This window comes from Schistocerca piceifrons, chromosome 4 (genome assembly GCF_021461385.2).
Source record: "Schistocerca piceifrons isolate TAMUIC-IGC-003096 chromosome 4, iqSchPice1.1, whole genome shotgun sequence".
NCBI classification, from domain to species: Eukaryota; Metazoa; Arthropoda; class Insecta; order Orthoptera; family Acrididae; genus Schistocerca; species Schistocerca piceifrons.
In genome coordinates, this window is record NC_060141.1 from 533,771,331 (window position 1) to 533,792,481 (window position 21,151).

The window sequence follows — 21,151 nt, forward strand, 5'->3', positions numbered from 1 at the left end:
TAGTAAATACTTTCTAAACACGTCAAATGGTCACGTTTCTATTGAACGTGCTGTGTCCAACATTCAGTCCATGTCTTCGTAGACGAAGTCCATTATTTCAATAATATTGTTTCTTTATGTTGAAATTTTCTTACATCTTTGTAGACTATGGCAGTAGTGTTATGAGAAAACGTACTGTGAATGGAAGCTGCTTACTCTTCCGTCCGAAAACTTAAAAGATGAGGAAGGGCTTTAGTGAAATTTGTGTCTTGTTCCCGATAATAGAAGTCGTATATGAATAAATTACCATAGCAATAAGACAATGTTAGCCTCTCAACATTAGCACTCGGCAAAAATGCTCCGTTCTGCCTACGCGACATGTCATCGAAGCAAAAGTCGTTTGAGTAAGCCTATGAAAACTAGCCTCAATTCCAGTCTAGTTTGAAGTATTATTGACTCCTAGCCAATTGCTCCGAGGACAGCGCCAATGAACGATATTCTAGGTACGTTCAATGGTCGTAAGCGTTAGTGTGGTTGATGTAGTGGTTGATGTGAAGGGGTGGAAGTATGACTAAACCACAGTCGTACATAAAGAAGCTGAGAGTTGCCGTTGGCGCTCTGCAGTTCCACCCCGTACCTACAACATAATGACCTCAGCCCAAATCTGCCTCAGTTTCCAAAGTGACTAAAGGACGAGTACATTGTGGCGCTCGACTCGCAGGTAGGTATTACTACCAGTATTTGGCCGACATCTGGAGAAAACAATTTCGTAAACTTCCTGATAACCAGACTTTTGGCCAATGTCCAAAATTCAATACCATTTCTAATCTTACCTTCCCACACACTAGTATAAAAATTCTGTCTTTGCACAGATTTGAAAGCTTAGAGAGGATTGAGATATACAAAAGAATAACTTTTTCTTATCTTCGTTATCTCGTTGTTGTCGATGGCTCAAAGTCTTGTCTAGGGGCACATTCTTGCAGTTGAACATTCGATTTTGTAGGTTCTTGATGACTAAATAACTGATGAAGATTTGCCTGTATTATTCTTGTATTTTATTCTTTGTTACATCTTTCAACATCACACCATTTTTACATTTTCTATATTAAAAAAAAAACAATAATTACATTCTTAGAAAGCGTCTACTTCCATCAATATATTACATTCTTAGAAAGCGTCTACTTCCATCAGAGACATGCCCACGACTTCCTTCATTCTGCGATACTCTCATTATTCCAAAGAGTTCACAACTATCTTTACCAAAGAAGAATCTTCGCTAAAATTTATCATTATTTTCTAAAGTAATCTCGAAATAAATTTTATAATTATCGTTAGATTAGGCAATTAATAACATTAAATTTCGTAATTTAAAATACTTTTAAAATAAGAGTAATTTTAATTGTTAGTACCTATCGATTGTAAAACATTAATTTCTTTTTTATATTTTTTAGCCTGAAATGTGATACATCGTATACAAAATGATAGAAATTCCTTTAATGTAACAGCTTAGATACTTTTAATCTATGCAGAAATCGATAACATACATGGTACCGGTTATGTGTATAAAGAAAAGGTGATGTTAGAGAAGGGTGATTCATTATTCACTTCTCAATGCCGTACGTAGTAAAGGCATGTGACAGTGGGTATTGGTGAACCGTCATTCGAAGTAGGGAAAGAAGGTGTGGGACTTCATGTTCACCGCACCTATTGATTCTATTCGAGGAGTACGGCATTTGCTGGTAATGGGGACTTTTCTCGTCATACTAGATAAACGTGAATCCACACTGTACACACACCTGTAACAGTAAGCTATATCGCACAGGCAAACCCAGCCACAGTTTAAACACTGAATAAAAATCATCGGCAATGGTGGCAATAGACATCGGACTTGAGCAGCCAACATCCTTCTGCTAATAGCCTTGTTGAAGAGTGTGGAGCCAGGGACAGAGGACTGTGCATCCTACCGAAATGTAACAGAATTAGTATCATCACACCCAAACCCAACACCCATAGTTGAAATATGTATACGGACCTCTCAAGAAGAAGATCAAGAAATAGAGAAAGTGAAAACGGTGTTGAACGTCTAATACGGTATTTAAGGGGAGAGAAAAATCTAGTTGCGGGATAATATTGGCTTTGTAGTAGGAACGAAATCGAGTTCCGCAAGAAAAAAGAAAACTAATGGTAATAACTAATACATTTTTCCAAAATCACGATGCGCCTTACGTGTTAGCATGCCGCCTCCAGGAGTCGGCCTGGTGCGATGGTCCTGAATCGGACAGGGCCGAATTAACGACAAAGAACGAGGGTCACTGGGCTGGCCTGCTTGGATGTGGTTTTAGCATCTTCTCACACCCGTCTAGTTGAGAGTGGGACTGGGTCCCGAATTTCGTCTCAGGTACACGAGTCTCAAATATTTAGAAACCATTTGCACAAACGTTTCAAATGGCTGTGAGCGCTATGGGACTCAACTTCTGAGGTCATCAGTCCGCTAGAGCTTAGAACTACTTAAACCTAACTAACCTAAGGACATCACACACACCCATTCCCGAGGCAGGATTCGAACCTGCGACCGCAGCGGTCGCGCGTTTCCAGACTGAAGCGCCTAGAACCGCTCGGCCACTCCGGCTGGCCCATTTGCACAATTCCACATGAGATGAACCTAGGAAATGCCACGTGTGAGGTCCCTGATCAGCAACAACTGAACCTACTGAGGTGTAAATCATTCCTTCAAATCGCAGTGCTTCGTAAAGTTACACAACGCGATAGAATTTATCACAGTTTTAAGACCAAGGTGGCCCGGGCACTGAATTTCAAGTACGGACATTTGTTATATTGATTAATTTAATGCGAATTGTCTACTGATTCCGAAATTAAGTACACGGTCCAGGTAAATCCGAGTCTTATTATTTGTTATTGTGCACAGATTAATATAATACGTTACAACATTTCGTTACACACACTCCAATAGCAATCACTTGACACGTGAATTCAACTGTAAAAAGAAATACAGGAACGATCTGGGTTCTCTGATAAGGATGTGTATGGCAGTAATAAACCACTTCTTACAAGATTCATTAAACAGAAGGGCATCACGTGAGAACACTGACAGCTTGTGCAAGAAAAAGAAAGAGAATCACACGTATACTACACCTTTAAATTCAGTTATGATAGGAATGCGTGAATTTACATGAGTCTAGCAACGCCCTTAATCTTTTGCGGCTTAATTCTCCAAATCTGCTATCTGAGCTTATCATACTTGTCAGCCGACAAGATGGTTGCAAACGTGGGATGCAGGTCACCGGAATTCCGACTGCGACCAATCTAGCTGTAGATGTTGCGTTCACGGCTCTCTGTCTCAAAGTCGACAACGGCCAGCGGTCTGTGCATGTGAAGTCTGAGGTGGAGTTGGCAGAAGTCTGCATGTGCCTGTGCTTGAAGTGATCTCTCTGGGAAGCCGTCTGTCTGATGAGTTGTCTGTCTGCTAAGTGAAGATACTGCGTTTCCGAAATATTGTATGGGCGTGATTTTGTGCTTGAAAAATACTGAAACGACTATGTGTTCTCACAAGTTTCTAGGAGGTTTGTTTCTGCCTGTGGGTGACACATTTCTCGCATCCCACTATCGTGGCGTCCAACCGTCGCATCTGCACCTGGTGGTAACCGACAACACACAGGACGTCTTTCGAAATGTTTTACTTGTCTTAGGACAAGCTGAAAGGATAGGTATGTGTACAAATGTCACTCTTTACTCCCGTCTTTTCTGAATTCGCTGGACGCCCAAGTAAATGAGCTTACAAACCAGGTTGTAGTCTCATGGGAGAGGCCGGCCGGGTTGGCCGAGCGGTTTTAGGCTCTACAGTCTGGAACCACGCGACCGCTACGGTCGCAGGTTCGAATCCTGCCTCGGGCATGAATGTGTGTGATGTCCTTAGGTTAGTTAGGTTTAAGTAGTTCTAAGTTCTAGGGGACTGATGACCTCAGAAGTTGTGTCTCATAGTGCTCAGAGCCATTTGAAGCATTTTTTTAGTCTCATGGGAGAGGTGGCCGGTAGAAAAAGGTCGCTTCTCTGCAGGGAAGATTCGTTATAATATTGTCTTAGATTGCCAACATAGTCCATTAGCTAACGAAACTGCACCGTGACGCTACATCTGAATTCATCTGCCATGACACCATATGGTGCTATGCGTTCTTTCGTCCGCTAAGGCAACCCAGCGGTCGCCCGTGCCGCTATATGCGTTCACCGTTATACCCGCCCACCGGGGACTGTGTTTCAGAGGCGGAATCAATCCCCTACATAATCCGATTTAGCTAATTACAGAATAAGATGATGATGCGACCTTACAATCAATGCTATTACTCTCTTATTAAATCAGAGTAGGACTCGATCGATCTAACGTAATTCGTCGGAGTATCGATTGGGTTTGCATATCAGAAAGAGAACAAAGTAAGGAGAGGCAGGCGAGGGATTCCCTTACGTATCTCAACACTACTCTCGGGGAGTTGGGTTTCAAAAATTCCGCACTGTGTGGATGAGAGGGGTGCTGGAGGCGCGGAGCGGAGGCATATTGATGACATTAAGGGCTTCCGGTCACCCTCTACCAAACATGTATCCTTAACTTGATACATTCGGTAAGATGATTGCCTCAATGCTCACGCGGATTCTGTCTGATTATCACACCGATTCTGGATTGTAAAGCCCTTTAATTGTACGGCAGTTACAAAAGTGGAACAGACAAATATAGGCACAAGGAGAGCAATTCTGTTGAAACTTTGGACTACAAAAAAATACCTTCAGTCTATCATTGACAGGACGAAGTACAAAAATGTTCAGGAAAAGACAGGAATGCAGCAATAAAAGCCACATAGCAATGAGATAAATAGGAAGTTCAGGTAAGGCTCTGAGCACTGTGGGACTTAACATCTGAGGTCATCAGTCCCCTAGAACTTAGAACTACTTAAACCTAACTAACCTAAGGACATCACACACATCCATGCCCGAGGCAGGATTCGAACCTGTGACCGTAGTGGTCGCGCGGTTCCACACTGTAGCGCCTAGAACCGCTCGGCCAACTCGGCCGGCAGTTCAGGTAAGCCAAGGTTAAATGACTGTAGAAGAAATTGTGAAGAAATCGAAAAAATACAATCTCTTCGAAAAAACCGATACGCCATGCAGAAAAGCCAAAACAGCGATCGGTGAATTTAAGAGCAAAAGTCTCAATACTAAGATAGCGAGAGGAATTCCACTGTTAGACGCAGTGGATCACATAGCGGGAGGGAGAACGCTGAACGCCTGTAGGGTTGGGAGGAAATGTCCGATAATCTACATCTACATTTATACTCCGCAAGCCACCCAACGGTGTGTGGCGGAGGGCACTTTACGTGCCACTGTCATTACCTCCCTTTTCTGTTCTAGTCGCGTATGGTTCGCGGGAAGAACGACTGTCTGAAAGCCTCCGTGCGCGCTCGAATCTCTCTAATTTTACATTCGTGATCTCCTCGGGAGGTATAATTAGGGGGAAGCAATACATACGATACCTCATCCAGAAACGCACCCTCTCGAAACCTGGCGAGTAAGCTACACCGCGATGCAGAGCGCCTCTCTTGCAGAGTCTGCCACTTAAGTTTGCTAAACATCTCCGTAACGCTATCACGGTTACCAAATAACCCTGTGTCGAAACGCGCCGCTCTTCTTTGGATCTTCTCTATCTCCTCCGTCAACCCGATCTGGTACGTATCGCACACTGATGAGCAATATTCAAGTATAGGTCGAACGAGTGTTTTGTAAGCCACCTCCTTTGTTGATGGACTACATTTTCTAAGGACTCTCCCAATGATTCTCAACCTGGCACCCGCCTTACCAACTATTAATTTTATATGATCATTCCACTTCAAATCATTCCGCACGCATACTCCAATGGTTCAAATGGCACTGAGCACTATGGGACTCAACTGCTGAGGTCATTAGTCCCCTAGAACTTAGAACTAGTTAAACCTAACTAACCTAAGGACACCACGAACATCCATGCCCGAGGCAGGATTCGAACCTGCGACCGTAGTCGTCTTGCGGTTCCAGACTGCAGCGCCTTTAACCGCACGGCCACTTCGGCAGGCCCGCACGCATACTCCCAGATATTTTACACAAGTAACTGCTACCAGTGTTTGTTCCGCTATCATATAATCATACAATAAAGGATCTTTCTTTCTATGTAACCGCAATACATTACATTTGTCTATGTTAAGGGTCAGTTGCCACTCCTTGCACCAAGTGCCTATCCGCTGCAGATCTTCCTGCATTTCGCTACAATTTTCTAATGCTGCAACCTCTGCATACTACAGCATCATCCGCGAAAAGCCGCATGGAACTTCCGACACTATCTACTAGGTCATTTATATATAATGTGAGAAGCAATGGTCCCATAACACTCCCCTGTGGCCCGCCAGAGGTTACTTTAACGTCTGTAGACGTCTCTCCGTTGATAACAACATGCTGTGTTCTGTTTGCTAAAAACTCTTCAATCCAGCCACACAGCTGGTCTAATATTCCGTTGGCTCTTACTTTGTTTATCAGGCGACAGTGCGGAACTGTATCGAACGCCTTCCGGAAGTCAAGGAAAATAGCATCTACCTGGGAGCCTGTATCTAATATTTTCTGGGTCTCATGAACAAATAAAGCGAGTTGGGTCTCACACGACCGCTGTTTCCGGAATCCATGTTGATTCCTACAGAATAGATACTGGGTTTCCAAAAGCGACATGATACGCGAGCAAAAAACATGTTCTAAAATTCTACAACAGATTGACGTCAGACGTCTATAGTTTTGCGCATCTGCTCGACGACCCTTCTTGAAGACTGGGACTACCTGAGCTCTTTTCCAATCATTTGGAACCTTCCTTTCCTCTAGAGACTTGCGGTACACGGCTGTTAAAAGGGGGACAAGTTCTTTCGCGTACTCTGTGCAGAATCGAATTGGTATCCCGTCAGGTCCAGTGGACCTTCCTCTGTTGAGTGATTCCAGTTGCTTTTCTATTCCTTGTACACTTTTTTCGATGTCAGCCATTTTTTCGTTTGTGCGAGGATTTAGAGAAGGAACTGCAGTGCGGTCTTCCTCTGTGATACAGCTTTGGAAAAAGGTGTTTAGTATTTCAGCTTTACGCGTGTCACCCTCTGTTTCAATGCCATCATCATCCCGTAGTATCTGGATATGCTGTTTCGAACCACTTACTGATTTAACGTAAGACCAGAACTTCCTAGGATTTTCTGTCAAGTCGGTACATAGAAATTTACTTTCGAATTCACTGAACGCTTCACGCATAGCCATCTGTTTGTCTCAGAGGTTTTGGCTGCGTTTAAACTTGCAGTGAAGCTCTCTTTGGTTTCGCAGTAGTTTCCTAACTTTGTTCTTGAACCACGGTGGGTTTTCCCGTCCCTCACAGTTTTACTCGGCACGTACCAGTCTAAAACGCATTTTACGATTGCCATGAACTTTTTCCATAAACACTCAACATTGTCAGTGTCGGAAGAGAAATTTTCGTTTTGATCTGTTAGGTAGTCTGAAATCTGCCTTCTAATACTCTTGCTAAACAGATAAACCTTCCTCCCTTTTTTTATATTCCTATTAACTTCCATATTCAGGGATGCTGCAACGGCCTTTTGATCACTGATTCCCTGTTCTGCACTTACGGAGTCGAAAAGTTCAGGTCTGTTTGTTATCAGTAGGTCCAAGATGTTTTCTCCACGAGTCGGTTCTCTGTTTAATTGCTCGAGGTAATTTTCGGATAGTGCACTCAGTATAATGTCACTCGATGCTCTGTCCCTACCACCCGTCCTAAACATCTGAGTGTCCCAGTCTATATCTGGTAAATTGAAATCTCCACCTAAGACTATAAAATGCTCAGAAAATTTATGTGAAATTTATTCCAAATTTTCTCTCAGTTGTTCTGCCACTAATGCTGCTGAGTCGGGAGGTCGGTAAAAGAAGCCAACTATTAACCTAGTTCGGTTGTTGAGTGTAACCGCCACCTATAATAATTCACAGGAACTATACACTTCTACTTCACTACAGGATAAACTACTACTAAATAAACTACTACTAACAGCGACAAACAAGCCAGCACCGGTTACAAGCAATCTATCCTTTCTAAACACCGTCTGTGCCTTTGTAAAAATTTCGGCAGAATTTATCTCTGGCTTCAGCCAGCTTTCTGTACCTATAACGTTTTCAGCTTCTGTGCTTTCTATTAGCGCTTGAAGTTCCGGTACCTTACCAATGCAGCTTCGACAGTTTACAATTACAATACCGATTGCTGCTTGATCCACGCATGTCCTGACTTTTCCCCGCACCCTTTGAGGCTGCTGCCCTTTCTGTACTTGCCCGAGGCCATCTAACCTAAAAAACCGCCCAGTCCACGCCACACAACCCCTGCTACCCGTGTAGCCGCTTGCTGCGTGTAGTGGATGCGTGACCTATCCAGCGGAACCCGAAACCCCACCACCCTATGGCGTAAATCGAGGAATCTGCAGCCCACACGGTCGCAGAACCGTCTCAGCCTCTGATTCAGACCCTCCACTTGGCTCTGGATCAAATGTCCGCAGTCAGTCCTGTCGACGATGCTGCAGATGGTGCGCTCTGCTTTCATTGCGCTAGCGAGACTGGCAGTCTTCACCAGATCAGATAGCCGCCGGAGGCCAAAGAGGATATCCTTCGATCCATAGCGACACACATCATTGGTGCCGACATGAGCGACCACCTGCAGATGGGTGCACCCTGTACCCTTCATGGCATCCGGAAGGAGCCTATCCACATCTGGAATGACTCCCCCCGGTATGCACACGGAGTGCACGTTGGTTTTCTTCCCCTCCCTTGCTGCCATATCCTTAAGGGGCCCCATTACGCGCCTGACGTTGGAGCTCCCAACTAACAATGATAGAGAAAGATGTGATAGAGAAAGATATGATAGAGAAAGAAATAGAAATCGTTTGGGGATCCATTATTAGAATCATAATGTAACAGGGCTTTGCAAAACGTGTGATCAAGTAAGGTGGAAGGTATAAATAACTTCCCTTTAGAATATCTCAGGTCATCGGAAGTAGGAGCTATCGGATGATTATACAATTTTCAATGTACACTCTTTGAGACTGGAGACATAACATAATTTTTCAGGAAAATATCGTCCACACACTCCTAAAGATATCAAAGGCAGATATGAGCTAGAACTATCACAAAATTAGTTTCACAGTTCACGCACTGAAATTGCCGACGAGAATAATATTCACAGTAAAGAAAAAGAAAATCTTGGGGCTCTTAGATAACAGTCGGTTCGTGTTCAGAAAGGTGATACGCTTCTGACGTCAAATTTCGTCGTGGAAGTGACCCCTAAGCCGATCTGACATTGAGCATGATTCGCTTTAAGCTTACTTGGTGGCTCATACGACAGCTCCCTCGTCTGCTAGCCGATTGTCCTTTAGGCAGCTGTGCATGTTTTCCGTGATAGCTCCGGTACTATTTTCCTCGTGAGTCTTTGTAAGGTTCCATCAATGTTACCTACGCTGACCAGTTACAAGTGCTGTTTGACGTCTGACGTTACGACCTACAGGTGGGAACTCTCAGACAACGCCAGAAACTCTTCAAGACCAAACCGAATATGATGGGCTCCCGGCCGATTTTGGATTTTTCTCAAATGAATGCGAAGAAACTATTCGGTAAAAAATTGATTCTCGCATATCTTATAACTTCATTTGTCAGCTTTATGATGAACTGTCTCTTATTTAACTAATGATCATGGTTACCGTGACATTTCGAGATTAGGTAAAGTACTGCAACATATTCTTGAAGTTTCCAACGAAAATTAGCGGTCGCTATGAATTTGCTTCTTGTGAATAATATGTCCTATGTGGCTGTGTGTGAAAGTTAATGAACATATTGAATCATTCTTTAAACTTAAACAACTTTCTCGAGGAAATAGATTCTACATAAAGCGCTTTGTACCGAAATCACGCGTCAGCATAAAAGCCAGAGTGAAATATTCGTAACATTACTCGTATTTCACAAACGTGTTGAGATTTCGAAACAAGACTTTGACAAGTGATAATAGGCAAAGATAAGAGCATTTCGACATATGGTTAATATGTCTACTTCCATATCTGGCGCAATATTCATGCGACCGCAGATTTTCGTCATTGAATAATGTAATTTTTAAGGGCCATCGACAGTTGTTAAAACGAGAATTGCTGTTCGTTTGGTTCAATACAACTGAGGAAATTACTGTTAATTTTGCTACCGAGAATGATCATTTTTATGAACTATTTACTTGCTTTTCCGTCAGCTGCCGTTTTATGATTCTGTTGCATTTTCAGCTGCACTAGGATGTTAGTGAGATGGATATTCATAAGCTCTGCTGCTTTTCGGATATGAATCTGATTTTAGTACCGGAAGGAGAGAACCTATACATTACTCAAAACTCGTCACAGATAGCTTCTATCTGAAGATTTAGCTTTACCAGATAGTTTCTACACAATCGTTTGAAAGAAAAAAAAAAGCTGCAGATCGTCCGGCTTGCACGTTTTCCGTAGTCCAGGGAGTCTGTTAGCCTACGTGTAGAATCGTACACCCTCTGAGAGATCCAGCATGCTAGGCAGCCGTTTTCTCTCCCTGCTGGCTATCAAGCGCGCCATCTAGCAAGCTTACGATGAACCATACCTCATGCAAGAGGTTTTAGGAAAGTTCTAGATACGAAATTACAACTAAATCAATACCATTAGCTGTTGACAGGCGTTGAAATACACGAACGGGGACAGTTGAAAATGTGTGCCCCGACCGTGACTCGTACCTGGGATCTCCTGCTTACATGGCAGACGCTATCCATCTGAGCGACCGAGGGCACAGATGACCGTGCGACTGCTGGGACTTTTCGCGGGCACGCTCCCCGTGAGATCCACATTCTCAACTTACAGTACACACACTACATTCGTAGTGACCCCGCCATTAGACCCATTAGTCTCGGCAGACAATCCACCGAGACCCGTAAGAGTTCCGGCAATTAGTGTGCATCCGGACTGAAGAAAGTCATCAGTTTGTTAACCTTAACGCTATGAAAATGCAATCTACTCTTTCGGACATGTCCCCGTTGATGTATTTCAACGCCTGTCAGCAGCTAATGGTATTGATTTAATTCTAATTTCATTCTAGAGAGCTGCACGGTCACGAATGGTATGTGTTCTTTCGGACATGTCCGAAAGAACAGATGCCATCTTCATACAGTTCTAGATACATCCGTGGTAATTGTCGACCTGGAAAAACTTCTGACGGTGTAACACACTGCAAGATACTTCAAATTTTCGGGAAAATAGGTGTAATGTGCAAGGAATAGCGGGTGATACTGAAAACCAGGAAGTGTGCAGTGAGTTTAAAATTCGTGGCAGAGTGTACTTCCTTCCAGCCGGCCGGCCACGGTGGCCCTGCTCTGGGCGCATGTCTTCTGCCTGAGGCCGGGCTCGGCAGCGTTTGTACCGCAGCTAGCACCACGGGGAGGAGGCTTGAAGCAGTGCTAAGGATCGCAAACCACTTGCTCCGGTCAATACGTAAGAAGGCAGCGCTGTGGCCAGGGTGGAACAGCCGAGAAGCCTGCGGCGTCGCCGGAGGGGTACAAGCGAGCTCGGGGTGGCGGTCGAGGGTGGGCGCTCTTTGGACATGAGAGTTGGAAATGCTATGACGTCAAGGGAAGCCTCCGCCGGTAGCCGTAGTGCGAGATGCTGATGAATCAGGCGGTGGCCCGGTACCTCAATTACAGCATTGGCTCAACTTGTATGAAGCAGTGTAGCAGGCCGAAGACATCACAGTAGCTACAGTACGAGCTGCTGAGCGGAACTGGCTGGGAGTAAGTCAGTGGCCAGCCAGTGAGTACAGAGTCTACTGCAAGGCTGGTGTGGCGGGGAACCAGGACTTTGAAATCACTAACGGCAGACTTGGGGTGAGACTGCAGGATGTTCTCGCAACAGGCGAGGACGGCGGCTGGTGTCTTTCCTGGAGGAGAGGACGGCGATTCCAGAAGAACCGCAGGCAAGGGTTTCTGTATCGCAAGAGACGCAGTGATTATATGTAGAGTACAGTGTGTCGTGCAGGGAGTCTGTACTGAGTGTAACGACCCAGACAGTCATATTCCGCAGAGAAGGACGGTCTGCACAGTGTTGTGTGTTTGCCTGCACACTGGGCGTACGTTGGTGATCTCAAAACGGGGGATTTGTAAATTTAGTTTGTAATTATTAAGCTGTAAGCATAACCAAGGCTGTATATAAGCTTGTACAGAGATTTGTTTGGCATACGTAATATTCCAGTTGGTTGCCACAACTGGTGCAAGTAGTGAGTAGCTAGTGAAGGACGTGATTAACAAACGTAGTATTATCTTTATTGTAAACGTACTGTATGTCATAAAATATGAGGGCAGGTATTCTGATTTTACTCCTTTTATTAAGTTGGTTACGACTGACGATTATTTCTCATCTTATGTATAATATATTTCGGGCCACGAGTCTGAATGCTCTAATGTTTTGTTCGACTTTTGCTTATAGTTTTAGCATTTCTGGGGAGGTACTCATTTCAATTTTTTTATTATTGTGCTGAAGAAGTTTTAAATCATTAATCGTGTTGTTCTAATGCCCGGTGTTTCACGAACGAAAACGGAGGCATATACTTGAATTCAATTTGTTAATCTGCTGTTAATTGTAGAGGAAGATATTTTTCTTTATTAAGTGGTACCTGTGCAACTAAGCCCACTCCCTACAACACCCAGCCCGAACCCCAGTACACCTCTACCCAACACCAAACGGTCAAAATAAGAATGGAAGACTAAGAACACATTGCACAATTAGAAAAGTTATAAGGAGTGATATACTTTCTCACCCCTGCTGTTCAGTTTAGTCGTCAAAGAAGAAATGACTAAAATAAAAGGAATGTTCAGAAGTGAGATTAAAAAAGTATCAGTAATAAGATTCGGTGATAAATTATAGATAGCTGTGTAAGTTCATTGAGTTTCTATTTTGCACTTTGGAATTCCGGTTCCTGTGGGTTGCTTCACCGACTGTCATATCTTATTTGTAATTCATTGTTGCTATTTGAGTTTATATATTGTAATTTTGTCATTTGGAGGTCGCGAGTGGAGCGGTGCACGTTATAAAATGGACTGACAAGTGGAGAACGCGGTATGTCTCCGACATATTTTTCTGTCCTTCGGGGTTTTATGGAGATGGTTTAAACGCATTAATACACAATGATCCACGTCAATGTGCCTGTAAACTGGCTAATGTGATGAACTGTGATCATTCCATGGAATGGGGGAGATTCAAAAATCAGGTATTTTGGTACCACATGCTGTAAGCCAAATTTACAAAAATCAGCTTGCGGACTTACATGCATTTCTTCCTGTTCGCCGTAAATTGGCTCAGGAACAGCACCGATCATTCGAATACTTTATCGTTGCTGATGACGAGAAATGATCTCATTATGCTAAGATAAGAAGAAAAAAGGACTGGTTGAGCGTAAAGAAAGCAGTAAGATCTACGCGCATCCACGAGAAGTAAAGTTATGCCTCGGGTAGGACAGCGACGGTCTGGTGAACCACCAACTCCTTCCTCGAGTGTAACCATCACCGCTGACATGTATCGTCAACAACTGAGACGTCTTGCAGACGCAGTCCAATAACGACAACCAAGAAGCCACCAAGGAGTTACGTTACTCCAGGATAACGCCCACCCCCATTCTGTTAGACTGGCAAAAACACCATACAGGAGTTGGGAAGTCATTCCGTACCCACCTTACTCGTCTGATCTTGCAGTCTCAGGTTTACACCTTTCCGCTGTCTGTCAACCAACCTTCAAGGAACTTTCTTTGTGGATGAAAATGCGCTCCGAGCTTGGTTAGACGAGTTCTTCGCCTCAAAATCATGCGATTTCTTCAGTCGTGGAGTCGAAAAGTTGGACTAGCGTTACCAGACTGTTGCAAAGAAAGAAGGTGAATATATTACTGTTGACAGTGGTTTCTGTTGTGTGAGTCTGTTGTGTTTTTTTAAACGTATGTAAAAAACATTTTCAATTTATGCACCAACCCAAAATACTAATCTCAGTGGAGGCGAGAAAGATTTGCAGGACATGCTGAACGAAATGGACAGTCATCGGAGTATATATCGTACCCGGTTTAAAGAAGACTGCCTGCATCAAACATCGGGCTTAATTAGATGAATATGATAATATATTAATGTATGTTTAGAGGACATCATTGTATAGAAATAATTCATGGGTTATGGGGGAGACGGAGCAGAAGTTAATCGAAGAGTTTGAGATGTGTACGAGTGGAAGGTGGTTGAATATTAGGTGGAGTAGTGAAATAAGAAACGGAGAGGTGCTCCGCAAATTCGGCCCGGAGGGAAATGTATTTGTAAAACATTGATATGAAGAAGATACGAGATTGGTATGAAATAGAAGAGTAACTTCCATCTCGGTTTAGGGAACTGTAGAGAAGAAGAAGAGAAGGGGGAAGAGAGAATGGAATACATCCAACAGATAACCGAGAGTGTTGGGTTCAGCTGCTACTGTGAGACGCAGAGATTGGCGTAGGAGTGCATGACGGGCTATATCAAACAGTCAGTAGACTGATGACATAATAAAATATTCAACAAGTAATGTTTACAAACAGCCTCAAACCGCTTGGAAAGATGCCACTGCACGTTGAGGAAAAAATTTATTTCCTTTTACACCGCTCAACCTACCCCCAGAGCCTCTCAGTCAATTCCATATTGCTCTCTCACTATTTATTGCAGCCAGCAAGGTTGCTGGGCTCATTCAAAAACAGAATTTATATTCAGTTTATCTGTTCTGTAGTTGAAGGTGGTTTTCAGAAAGGATTACTGAATGGTAAGAAATAGGAGGATGCAGCCAGTAAGGATTAGGAGGATGCAGCCAGTAAGGAATAGGAGGATGCAGCCAGTAAGGAATACGAAAATGCAGGCACAGAATTGCAGAATTGTGGGGGTAAGCACTGGAATACCATCGACATTGCTCCGTAACTATTGTTCTGATATAGAGGTACCATGTCAACATATGCTTTTACGGGTGGCACCATTAACGTAAGCCATACTATCACATAATTTTTAGTAACGATGGCATCTCATTCAATTATGCTCCGATATGGTGAGCTGTCAGGTAGTTTATTTGCAATCAGGTATCTTGTTGAACGTAGCGGTGATACTAGAAGCCTAATTTACAGCCACCAGTTTGCAAAAACATCAATTCCCTGTTGCCTGATTTCCTAATACTCCTAGAAATAACCAATGATCTACCAAGGGTCTGTTTCAAGTTCTGTATGACCTTGTAATTATTCTTGAAAAAAGTTACCAAAATTCTCGGTATAGGTGAAGAACTAATTTTATTTCAGCACGATCGAAAATCATATGTGTTACGTAATTTTTTTTTAAAATTTAGTTTTACATGGCTACAGCCATTTTTCTGTCAAGAATCAGGAATTACAAGGGAAATCCTGGTTCTAGTGGTCGGAAATCAGCTTATCTCACACGAGGTGATAGTATAGACAGTGAAATTGGTTCATGGATCAGTTTTCAACTTCTAGTACTACGTTATGAATATCACACAGGTCATCACCCGCTCTATTTCGCTACTGCTCTCACCTATTCAGAAAACACGCCGAACGGAGGCACGATAGGCCAATACAGATGACTTCTGTAGCAAATCATGGACGAGCGCTGTATGTAACACCACTACTCGAACCGAAGCAGCAGAGCCAGCAGTGGAAACACGTGCTGTTACTACCATCGAAGAAGGTGAAGACCCAACCGCGGCCATGATCGTACTGAGAGTTATTTTGCAATTTCATGGTGAGAATTTTGCACAGAGCATAATTCAGTCATCTTAAGCAGATTTTTTAACAATCACGAGAGAAGCTTGTTTACGTGGAAGAGACCTGGAGACACCGGAAGGTTTGACGTTGATCGTATAATGGTAAGACAGAGATTTCGAAACCTGAGTTTGAATTGTAAGACGTTTCAAGGGACAGATGTGGACTCCGACTACAATTAATTTGCTACGAACTGTAGATTAAAACTGAAGAAATAACAAAAAGGTGAGAAATTAAGGAGCTGGGACATGGATAAGTTGAAAGAACCAGAGATTATTTTGAGTTTCAGAGGGAGCATTAGGCAACAATCGACAAGAACAGGGGAAAGGAATACAGTAGAAGACGAAAGGGAAGCTCTGAGAGTTGAAATAGTGAAGGCACAAGAGGATCGAATCGGTAAAAAAACAAAGCCTATTAAATCCTTGGGTAAGACGGGACATATTGAATTTATTCAAAGAAAGGAAAAAATTTAAATATGCAATTAATGAAGCTGTTGAATGTGAATACAAACTTCAAAAAATTGACTTGAGGGTAGGTGCAGAATGGCTAAGCAGGAAAGACTAGAGGACAAATGTTTAGAAGCGATATCGCCAGGGGAAAGATAGATACGCCTACGGAAAAATTAAAGAGGCCCTTGGAGAAAAGAGAATCATCTATATTAATATCAAGAGCTCAGACATAAAGCCAGTCCTAAGCGAAGAAGGGAAAGCCGAAAAGTGGAAGGACGGAATGGAGGGTCTCTACAAGGGAGATGTACTTGGGGGCAACATTATTGAAACGTAAGGGGAGGTAAGTAAAGATGGAATGGGCGATATCATACTGCGAGAAGAATTTGACAGAGCACCGAAAGACCTAAGTCAAATAAAGTCCCTGGAATAGACGACAGTCCATCAGATGTACTGACAGCTTTGGGAGAGCCAGCCATGACAAAACTATTCCATCCAGAGTGCACGACCTATGAGACAGATGAAACACCCTCTGACTTCAAGAAGAATACTTGCAGTTGCAAAGAAAGCAAATACTGGCGGGTGTAAATATTACCTAGCTGTGAGTTGGATAAGCCATGTTTGCTTAATAGTAACAAGAATTCTTCACAGAAGAATGGAGAATCTAATTGAAGTCGACTTAGCGGAATATCAGTTTTGATTTCGATGAAATGAAGAAACAAGCTAGGCTATACGGACCTTACGTTTTATCTTAAAAGATAGGTTAAGCAAAGGCAAAGCTACAGTTACAGCGTTTTTAGAGGTAGAGAAACTATTGACAATGTCTACTGAAGTACTTTCTTTGAAATTGTAGCAGCAGTAAAATACAGGGAGCGAAAGGGTATTTACAACTTGCACAGAAACCAATTCTCGACGCTATTCAATCTGTACGTTGGGCAGGCAGTAAAGGAAACAAAAAAAAAATTGAAGTAGTAATTACAGTCCAGGGGGAAGAAGTAAAATCGTTGAGGTTTGCCGATGACATTATAATTCTGTCAGAGACACCACAGGATTTGGAAGAGCAGCTGAACGGATGGACAGTGTCTTGAATGGAGGATATAAGACGTACATCAACAATATAAGGATAATGGAAGGTAGTCGAATTAAGTCAGGTGACGCTGAGGGAATTAGATTAGGAAACGACATAGTTAAAGTAGCAGATGAGTTTTGCTATTTGGGCAGCAAAACAGACTGATATAAAATGTACACTGGATATTGCAAGGAACGCATTTCTGAAGAAGAGAAATTTCTAACATTCAATATACAGTTAAGTGTCAGGAAGCCTTTTCTAAAGTACTGGTATGGAGTGTAGCCATGTATCCAAGTGAAAATGGCGATAAACAGTTCTGATGACAACAGAAGCTTTTTAAACGTGGTACCACAGAAGAACTCTGAACATTAGATGGATAGATGACGTAACCAATGAGTAGGTACTCAACAGTATTGCGGAGAAACGAAATTTGTGACGCGACCCGACTTGAAGAAGGGATCGGTTGATAGAAGACATTCTGAGACATAATGGGATAACTACACTCCTGGAAATTGAAATAAGAACACCGTGAATTCATTGTCCCAGGAAGGGGAAACTTTATTGACACATTCCTGGGGTCAGATACATCACATGATCACACTGACAGAACCACAGGCACATAGACACAGGCAACAGAGCATGCACAATGTCGGCACTAGTACAGTGTATATCCACCTTTCGCAGTAATGCAGGCTGCTATTCTCCCATGGGGACGATCGTAGAGATGCTGGATGTAGTCCTGTGGAACGGCTTGCCATGCCATTTCCACCTGGCGCCTCAGTTGGACCAGCGTTCGTGCTGGACGTGCAGACCGCGTGAGACGACGCTTCATCCAGTCCCAAACATGCTCAATGGGGGACAGATCCGGAGATCTTGCTGGCCAGGGTAGTTGACTTACACCTTCTAGAGCACGTTGGGTGGCACGGGATACATGCGGACGTGCATTGTCCTGTTGGAACAGCAAGTTCCCTTGCCGGTCTAGGAATGGTAGAACGATGGGTTCGATGACGGTTTGGATGTACCGTGCACTATTCAGTGTCCCCTCGACGATCACCAGTGGTGTACGGCCAGTGTAGGAGATCGCTCCCCACACCATGATGCCGGGTGTTGGCCCTGTGTGCCTCGGTCGTATGCAGTCTTGATTGTGGCGCTCACCTGCACGGCGCCAAACACGCATACGACCATCATTGGCACCAAGGCAGAAGCGACTCTCATCGCTGAAGACGACACGTCTCCATTCATCCCTCCATTCGCGCCTGTCGCGACACCACTCGAGGCGGGCTGCACGATGTTGGGGCGTGAGCGGAAGACGGCCTAACGGTGTGCGGGACCGTAGCCCAGCTTCATGGAGACGGTTGCGAATGGCCCTCGCCAATACCCCAGGAGCAACAGTGTCCCTAATTTGCTGGGAAGTGGCGGTGCGGTCCCCTACGGCACCGCGTAGGATCCTACGGTCTTGGCGTGCATCCGTGCGTCGCTGCGGTCCGGTCCCAGGTCGACGGGCACGTGTACCTTCCGCCGACCACTGGCGACAACATCGATGTACTGTGGAGACCTCACGCCCCACGTGTTGAGCAATTCGGCGGTACGTCCACCCGGCCTCCCGCATGCCCACTATACGCCCTCGCTCAAAGTCCGTCAACTGCACATACGGTTCACGTCCACGCTGTCGCGGCATGCTACCAGTGTTAAAGACTGCGATGGAGCTCCGTATGCCACGGCAAACTGGCTGACACTGACGGCGGCGGTGCACAAATTCTGCGCAACTAGCGCCATTCGACGGCCAACACCGCGGTTCCTGGTGTGTCCGCCGTGCCGTGCGTGTGATCATTGCTTGTACAGCCCTCTCGCAGTGTCCGGAGCAAGTATGGTGGGTCTGACACGCCGGTGTCAATGTGTTCTTTTTTCCATTTCCAGGAGTGTACTTTAGTATTGGAGGGAAGTGTGGGGCCAAAAATCGTAGGAGATCTAGAGATGAATACATTAAGCTGATTCAAGAGGATGTAGGTTGCAATACTTATTTGGAGATGGACAAGCTTGCACAAGTTAGCGTGGAGAGCTGCATCAAACCAGTCTTCAGGCTGACGAACTCAGGAACAAGACATGGTGATATGTTGACAGGTTATTCGTGTAAGGGGTAACATCCACAACTTCATGCTACTGTAATATCCTGACTTTGTTACAGGTTGCAGTCGAGGTGAAATCTCGCGGGAAGATGTCCCGGCAGAGGTTCGAGTCCTCCCTCGGGCATATGTGTGTATGTGTTTATCCTTAGGATAATTTAGGTTAAGTAGTGTGTAAGCCTAGGGACTGATGACCTTAGCAGTTAAGTTCCATAATATTTCACACACATGTTTTTGAAGATATCCCTTGTGGTGGTCATGCAGCACGACGTCGCCCCAACTCATTCCGCGAAGGGCCCAGTGCACCCATATGCTTCTTTGGGCTATCGGATTCTCCTGATGTGGCATTCAGTTGTCGGGTGACGATGCTAGGGATATACAATACGTAGACGAGGTGTTTTTCGTATTGGATCGTTTCCTGTCAGCTGCCAACAACTGCTATGTCATCAGTAACGGTGTAACGATGAATGGGAAGACCGTTGGCCTAGACCCAATTCGTAGCGTGGGAGAAATAATCCTACTAGATACTGTTCTGTAACGTACAGGCTCTGGTGAAATACTGTGAGCTGCATCATGAAAGTACGAATGAAATGAATGCAGACAGAAATTGAGAATCTTAAGAGATACCAAATTCATATTGGCAATGAACAGATATATAAACTTTTCTTTACAGATGAGCATGCCACAGACGTACGCATTGTGCAAACACAGATAAGTGCCGTATAGCCTAAAAATCAATCACTAGGTGCAAATAGATGAATAAAAAAGTATATTGTTTGAGACAAAATTATTACGTTGATGAGACGTAAGCTGTAAAACATTTACGATGATAATCGTTTTTGTTTAAAGAAATGAAACTTCTCCAAGCAGCAATACCTCCAACTGTATTAACGGGATCATTAAAAAATACATGCACGGACCAACGAATATTTCATGAACGACGAAACACCTCAAATATTCATCCGAAACGCTCCACGCACCTGCGCATCGAATTCTGCATTTGGTAACTGATCCGCAGACCTGCAATGACATAACAAGTCAGACCAGAAAATAAGGCATCGTGGTTAAATTTGGTATATCGAATGCAGCACAGTGGGCTTGTACGGTATTTTGCATTTCCACTGTACCTACTGTTGGTGTAAGAGAAACATTCCCCGCACATTGAGAGTGTACTGGTAGGATATTTGTCTAACGTTCTATCAAATTCCTTTCGATGTAATTTTATTCTCTACACAGTTTTAGTGACTGAGTAATGAACACCGAATAATCATCTGAGAGTTTGAAATGATGAGTGACGCTGTAAGTATTACAGAAACAAATGAAAGGGTGCGCTAAAGCTAGCTGTGCCATTTAAGGTCCATGAATACAATCCTCTGAATATTACTTAACTAAAAGCACAAAGTGAGACATTAAATTTTAAAATACACGAAAGAATATTATTTTGCACGGTATTTGCAACTGGTTAAACAATAATTTAATAAACAATAATTTAATAATTCTTGAAATTAAGTCTTGAAATTAATAATTCTTGATCATTTACGAAAACTCTGTTGCAACAAGGAATCTGGTCCCTCTTCTCGATGAGTTAATTCAACAGTTCTCCAACTATGATGGCATTACACTTTATTTAGCAT